Source organism: Poromitra crassiceps, assembly GCF_964638095.1.
Source record: "Poromitra crassiceps genome assembly, chromosome: 13".
In the NCBI taxonomy this organism is placed as follows: Eukaryota; Metazoa; Chordata; class Actinopteri; order Beryciformes; family Melamphaidae; genus Poromitra; species Poromitra crassiceps.
The window spans coordinates 15,897,907-15,905,406 of NC_139644.1; the positions used below are offsets into that span (position 1 = coordinate 15,897,907).

The following is a 7,500-nucleotide window of genomic DNA, read 5'->3' on the forward strand; positions in this document are numbered from 1 at the left end:
TTTCTGTCTCTCTTTGCCTCACTTGCCCTCTCTCTCTCTCTCTCTTTCTCTCTCTCTCTCTCTCTCTCTCCTTCCGTCTCTCTCTCCTCTCCTCTCGCTGACGGCCTCGTCTGATTGGCTGTGCCTGGGCAGAGGTTTGCTGAATGACAGCCAAGCAGCAGCGCTCCCTCCCAGACAGAAGGAAAACAAACTCATCTCAGCATCAATTAGTTAAGTGGATGGGTTTCCCCCCCCATCTGCCGTGTTCTGGGAAATGACCCACTTGGTGCCCGGTGCTGCCCCCCCGCCCCGCCCCGCCCCGCCCCCTGGCATGACCTCGGGCATGGCCATGCTCCTCCCTGATGTGGTCGCTGGTGACATCAGGAAGTCAGGGAAGGGGGCGGGGCATACCTGAGTGATTTCCCTTGAAGAATCCCTGATCAGCAGCGGGGGTCGTGAACCCCTGATATGATGTGTAGGGTTTAGAAAGCATTTTATGAAATCGGCTTACCGATTTTGCTTCCTTTCGAATACCTTATTGCATTTCGCTGTTATCCTCATTTCATTTTGAGACGTGTGCCCACGCTGTCAATCAGCCATGTAGATGAAGGTTCGTTAAGAGGATTCGTTAGGATGAATGAAGGGGGGTTTTGCTAACTTGGTACCCGGGTAACAGAACTCAACTGTACCTCTGTGTCATCGTCATCAAGTATCTGCCCTGCTGCTGTGTCCCTGAGCAGCATACTGGCTGCCTACCAGCTCCAGTGATGCTGCTCCCCTCGTTCTGCTTCTGGAGAACTTCCCTACAGGGAGCAACACATTATCACATGAGCATTATTATGATGTTCCTGTGCTCTATTCCTCTCTCTCCTCTTCTGTCCTCTCTTTCAGTGTCAAATCACAGTCCTCTCTGTCAGGAGGAATGCTGTGTGGGTGGTTGTGTTGTGTTGTGTGGTGTTGTGTTGTGTGGTGTTGTGTTGTGTTGTGTTGTGTTGTGTTGTGTTGTGTTGTGTTGTGTGGTGTTGTGTTGTGTTGTGTTGTGTTGTGTTGTGTTGTGTGGTGTTGTGTTGTGTTGTGTTGTGTTGTGTTGTGTTGTGTTGTGTTGTGTTGTGTGGTGTTGTGTTGTGTTGTGTGGTGTTGTGTTGTGTTGTGTTGTGTTGTGTTGTGTTGTGTGGTGTTGTGTTGTGTTGTGTTGTGTTGTGTTGTGTGGTGTTGTGTGGTGTGGTGTTGTGTTGTGTTGTGTTGTGTTGTGTTGTGTGGTGTGGTGTTGTGTTGTGTGGTGTTGTGTTGTGTGGTGTTGTGTTGTGTTGTGTTGTGTTGTGTGGTGTTGTGTTGTGTTGTGTTGTGTTGTGTGGTGTTGTGTTGTGTTGTGTTGTGTTGTGTGGTGTGGTGTTGTGTTGTGTGGTGTGGTGTTGTGTTGTGTTGTGTTGTGTTGTGTGGTGTTGTGTTGTGTTGTGTTGTGTTGTGTTGTGTGGTGTTGTGTTGTGTTGTGTTGTGTGGTGTTGTGTTGTGTTGTGTTGTGTGGTGTTGTGTTGTGTTGTGTTGTGTGGTGTTGTGTTGTGTTGTGTTGTGTTGTGTGGTGTTGTGTTGTGTTGTGTTGTGTGGTGTTGTGTTGTGTTGTGTTGTGTTGTGTGGTGTTGTGTTGTGTGGTGTTGTGTTGTGTTGTGTGGTGTTGTGTTGTGTTGTGTTGTGTTGTGTTGTGTTGTGTGGTGTTGTGTTGTGTTGTGTTGTGTGGTGTTGTGTTGTGTTGTGTTGTGTGGTGTTGTGTTGTGTGGTGTTGTGTTGTGTTGTGTTGTGTTGTGTTGTGTGGTGTTGTGTTGTGTTGTGTTGTGTTGTGTTGTGTTGTGTTGTGTGGTGTTGTGTTGTGTTGTGTTGTGTGGTGTTGTGTTGTGTTGTGTTGTGTGGTGTTGTGTTGTGTTGTGTTGTGTTGTGTGGCATGGCTTTCTTCAGCGTCCGCCAGCCACCCGGTATCATGACATCACGTCTCCAGAATGGACTTCCTGCTTTGAGGTTTCCAGGTCCTCCCTGTCGCTCTTGTCTGGCTGTTAAACACGCTCTGGGTTTACTCAGCGTGACATTAACTTGTCCAATCGATCGGGAGACAAGGCCATTAAAAGCAAGAAGAGCCTGTGTGTGTGTGCGCGTGTGTGTGTGTGTGTGTGTGTGCGTGCGTGTGTGCGTGTGTGCGTGTGCGCGTGTGTGTGTGCGTGTGTGTGTGTGTGCGTGTGTGTGCATGTCTTCTTGTGCGTCCTGGTGTGTATCTTAACTGCACGTCTTCCCCGACATAGAGGCGCTCTCGAGGGAACTGTCTGTCTAAATAAAAAAAGGTCAGACCAGGACTATTTATTTAGTCGTCCGTCGTCCCTCTCCGCGCCCCAGCCTGTCCGCCTGCCCCCTGCAGGTGAGGATGGGTTGTGCGGAGCCAATGGTTACCATGGATACGCAGAACATTTGGGGGACTGGTAGCTGCTGGGTTGCCGGTGGCGGTGACACTGTGGAGCAGAAAGAGGTGCCATGTGTGAAAGGGCAAGCTTGAATGGAGCGCCATGCTCCGCTCAGCTGGCTGAGAGGAGGAGAGACAGACAGACAGACAGACAGACAAGATGGCTTTGTTTTGGGACGTTTCTCCAGTCCCCCTCCAGGCTCCACTAGTCCATGGGCCAAGGCAAAAATCGGTACCACCTGAGGTGACCGCACGATTTTGTTATTTTTGTCTTCCTACATGTCTCTAGTTTATATTTTGGTATGATAACCCTGCTGATTTGGTAGCTTAAGGATAGTTATCACTCTGTAAACAAACCTACCCCCATATAAATGACAAAACCCTGATTTCTGTGTATTAGTCCAGATGATATGTGAAAATGATGTTCCCTTTTTCGTAAAAGCATGAAACTTGGTACGCTTATAGTTTGGGGCCCTGTACAGTTTCAGAAATTGAGCCATCGCAAAAATGCCTTGTGGCGGCCATTTTAATTCTGCCATAAGCAAATTATGTAGTTTGCATCATATCTCCTGAACCACACATGCTAACACTGAAAAGGAGATGTCTATCCCAATGTTTTCATGGTCAAGGATTACAATGATACCATATAGAACATCATAAACTGTTAAAGTGACTAATCAATGGTGAATTTGATGACGTTGTGAGAAGGAAATGACAGTATCTGATAACCGATGCTATAATTTCAAAGCCATGACCATTCTCTGGCTAAGATGTTTTGATGAGTGATTTGACTTATATAGACCTTTTGTTAAAATAGCGCCCAGGTCCCTCCTAAGGATCCTGGGATTTTCCTTGCCAGATGGCCAAATCCAAGATGGCCACTGGCGCCATGTTAAAAAATTGACTTTTGACCCAGAGCACATAGAATAATGTATGAAGACACTTTTCGGTGCAAGTCAACCACGAGGAATCCGATTCTGACATCAGTTTGACATTATGGCATAGTTTTGACCCAGAATTCCAAGATGGCTGCCATCCAGTATTGTGGAAATGTAACTTTTGAATGGGAAGGTATACTGTGCGTTTGGGGTTTACCACAAGGAAGGAGATTAACAATGGTGGATGTTTTGGGAGTCATTTCAGAATTATGTTCACTGAAAATATGTTAATGTCAACACCCATTTTACCTTGGTACTGCTGTACCAACTACCCCCAGGATTTCTTGCATTAAAATATTTAATGAATGTATGACAAGATAACTAAAATAAGCTCTTTTTATTAGCTGTAGCTATAGATTCTGAATCATCAGATTCCGCTCATCATCTTTAGCCAAGTATGCTGTGTCATACCGGTCGATCACACAGATATGTCAACATCACCATGGCGGGCAAGGATAATGGATGACACCTTGTGGACATAGTCCGACCACTTGTATTGGGTGCCATCTTGTGTCTGCCAATCTCTTGCAGATGGAATTGCCATCCTTTAGATCATGCCCATGTCAACGAGAGTGATGTAGGGTTCTTGCAGCCCTACAGATTGGAGATAGAGCTTCTTCTAGATGCGCTTGCTCTTCTGCGTCTTCCTGTATGTGATGTTGGAGTTGAATAAGGCCACACATTCATCAAAAACACAATGTTCCAGCAACTCGTGGAGGTTTACAAGTTGACCACAACCAGGTCAATCACTGCCTTGGAGCGCTCCACTCCATCTCAGCAGCTCCTACCTTGAGTTCCTCCCCGGGTAGTCTCGCTTGCCAGACTCCCTCCCTACAATGGCAGAGTCTGGCTGCTAATACCTCCACCCTGGTATAGGGGAAAAAGGCTCCGTTCACCTTTACAACTATCCACCAAACGTATCAAGCAGGCCTGCTTTATTGCACAATCCAGATCCAACCGTTTTCAGCATGTAGCAACGAGCTAGCATTGTTGATGTTGTTTGCATTTGAGATAGACAGATTCGACACGGAGGGAGTGGAAACGAAATCCATAAATGGTCGCCACCAGTCAGTCAGAGCGGGTTGGAGCATGCATGCAGGGAGGAGGGTGGAAGATGATTGTGATGCTGCAGACGCGAAGTGCCGCTGTGTGTAAATTCAGCTCGAGCAGGACCCTGGCCATTCACACCAGACGCACTGCTTTGCTCCGCGCCGGTGACAACTTGTACTGACTTCCTATCTGGCTTCACACAATCACTCACGGGTCTCACACAAAAATAGATCAGACGCCGAAACAATCTCTGCATGGGGCGAGCCGGCCACATCACGGCTGGTCTGACTGAACGGTCTAATGTGCTAACAAGTGCACCAAAATGAAACTGGCTGCGCTTCCAGATGCTTCGTCACTTCAGCGTCTGGTGTTTTTGCTCCTTTTCGCATCCACTCATTGCAGACTTAAAATCAGCCCATGCTGCAGGAGAGGAGAAGTTGACCAGATTCTTGCAAGTCCCGGGGGCCCTATCTTCGCAAAAGCGGTACGCCGCGCGCAATGCAAATTGGGGGCGTGCACAAGCGCATGCCTGTTATAATTTTACTGGACATAGGCGTGCCACAATCAGCCGTTTCTGCTCAGAATACGGGGCAGCACCTCTTACACGCTAAAAAAAAGCACCTCTTACGCGCTAAATACTCTGCTGCGCTTGAGCGCACCATAATCTCTATGCTGTGCAGCACAGAGTAAAATTCCTTTTGGATATGTCATTACACATGGACGTGCCCACGCCAGGACATCAAATTCTGCTGCTAAAATTGGATATTAGGAGATAATTCAGTGAGGCAATGCAATCAACTATAACTCACTGAGAAACTTTTATCACATCGCAAAGAGGGAAATTAATTGAGAAAACTTGTTGGACAATGGACATAGGCTATTCACCTTCACCTTTCCCATAGTCTCGCTGGCCAGCCTCCCCTCCCACGCAGGTCTCCATAGTGGGATTGCGTTGGGCGGCGCTTAGCGGCAGTGCCCTTGGAAAATAGTTTCCAACAATCCAACTTGCCCTTTTCAGCGTGTAGCAACGAGCTAGCGTGTAGGTTTCTGCCGTTAGCTTGCTAGCTAGTTAGCGTTGTTGTTTTCACTGAGGCGGCAGGGCACTATTTACAGCGACACACAGGGAGGAGGGAGCGGAAGCCGCTCTGATTGACATGGTCGGAGCCAATGACAGAGTTTGTAATCCGGCACCCACTGAAACAGTCGCTCCAATGGGGAGCAGCTGTAGAGCAGGGGAGGGCTTATCCCAGTTGCCTGTTTCCGTGGCGCCAGACTCCTCTCCCGGTAGGGAGGGGAGACTAACATAATTATGAAATTACCCTCAAAACACAATAATTGTCATTACTAAACCATGTTTGGTAGGCATGGATTTGCAATTAAAATAGCTATAATTCACCATTGTTAATCTCCGTCCTTACTCTAAAAATGGTAAACCCCAAACACCACATACGTATATGTTGCCATTCAAAAGTTAAGTTTTCACGCTACTGGATGGCAGCCATCTTGGAATTGTGGGTCAAAATTATGACAGAATGTTAAACTGATGTCAGAATCAGATTCTTTGTGGTTGACTTACACTGAAAAGTGTCTTCATACATTATTCTAGGTGCTCTGGTTCAAAAGTAAATTTTCCAAGATTGTACCAGTGGCCATCTTGGATTTGGCCATCTGGCAGAAAGTCGGAGGATGTTTGGGAGGGGCCTGGGGGCTATTTTAACAAAAGGCCCATAGAAGTCAAATTACTCATCAAAAAATCTTAGCCAGAGAGTGGTCATGGAATTGAGGTTATAGCATCAGTTATCAGAAACTGTGATTTCCTTCTCACGTCATTAAATTCACCATTGATTAGTTACTTTAACAGTTTATGATGTTCTATATGGTATCATTGTAATCCTTGACCATGAAAACATAGGGATAGACATAATCTTTTCTGTGTTATCATGTGTGGTTCAGGAGATATGATGCAAACTACATAATTCACTTATGGCGGAATTAAAATGGCCACGCGAGGCATTTTTGTGATGGCTTAATTTCTGAAGATTTACGGGGCCCCAAACTATATGTGTACCAAGTTTCATGCTTTTATGAAAAAGTGAACATGATTTTCACATATCATCTGGACTAATACACAGAAATCAGGGTTTTGTCATTTATATGGGAGAAGGTTTTTTACAGAGTGATAACTATCAATAAGCTACCAGATTGGCACGGTTATCATACCAAAATATAAACTAGAGACATGTAGGAAGACAAAAATACAAAAATTGCGCAGTCCCCTTAGGTGGTACCGATTTCACCATTGGCCCATGGACTAATTACATTGTATCCTTCTCAAAACACCACTGAATTCCCCAAAACACCACTGAATTCACCATTAACTATTCATGTGAACAGTTTATGATGTTGTATAGGGTGTCATTGTAGTCCCTGACCATGAAAACATAGGGGTAGACATCACATTTTCTGCGTTATCATGTGTGGTTCAGGAGATATGATGAAATCAGGGTTTTGTAATTTTTTGGGGGTAGGTTTGTTTACAGAGTGATAACTATCCTTAAGCTACCTAATCGGAAGGGTTATCATACCAAAATATAAACTAGAGACATGTAGGAAGACAAAAATAACAAAATCGTGCGGTCACCTCAGGTGGTACCGATATGTCAAAATTTGAGCCTTGGCCCATGGACTAATAAGCTTCTTGTTGTGCTGCTCTGTCCTTTGTCCAGCATCCACCCCATGTTAAATATTAGCAGACATTCCAGTGGATGCTATGCTATTTGGCCTCGAGATATTTAGTTTGACATGCCTTCTGTTATTAAAATGAATAGCCTCAATTATGCAGCATGATTTCATTATTTGTTGTTTTGCATCTGTTGAATTATGCATAGCCAGATTACATTATATTTAAGATCTTACATTTGCATTCATTGTGCTCTGTGTGTGTGTGTGTGTGTGTGTGTGTGTGTGTGTGTGTGTGTGTGTGTGTGTGAGACACTGTGTGTGTGTGTGTGTGTGTGTGCGTGTGTGTGTGTGTGTGTGTGTGTGTGTGTGTGTGTGTGTGTGTGTGTGTGTGTGCGTGTGCGTGTATGT

The 7,500-nt window shown here is 45.6% G+C and overlaps 1 protein-coding gene across 3 annotated transcripts in view; it reads left to right on the forward strand.

Moving 5' to 3' along the window:
* The window catches only part of cyth1a (cytohesin 1a), a 65,484-nt gene that overhangs the window by 31,882 nt on the left and 26,102 nt on the right, over window positions 1–7,500 (forward strand). The gene's annotated exons all lie outside the window — the stretch shown is intronic.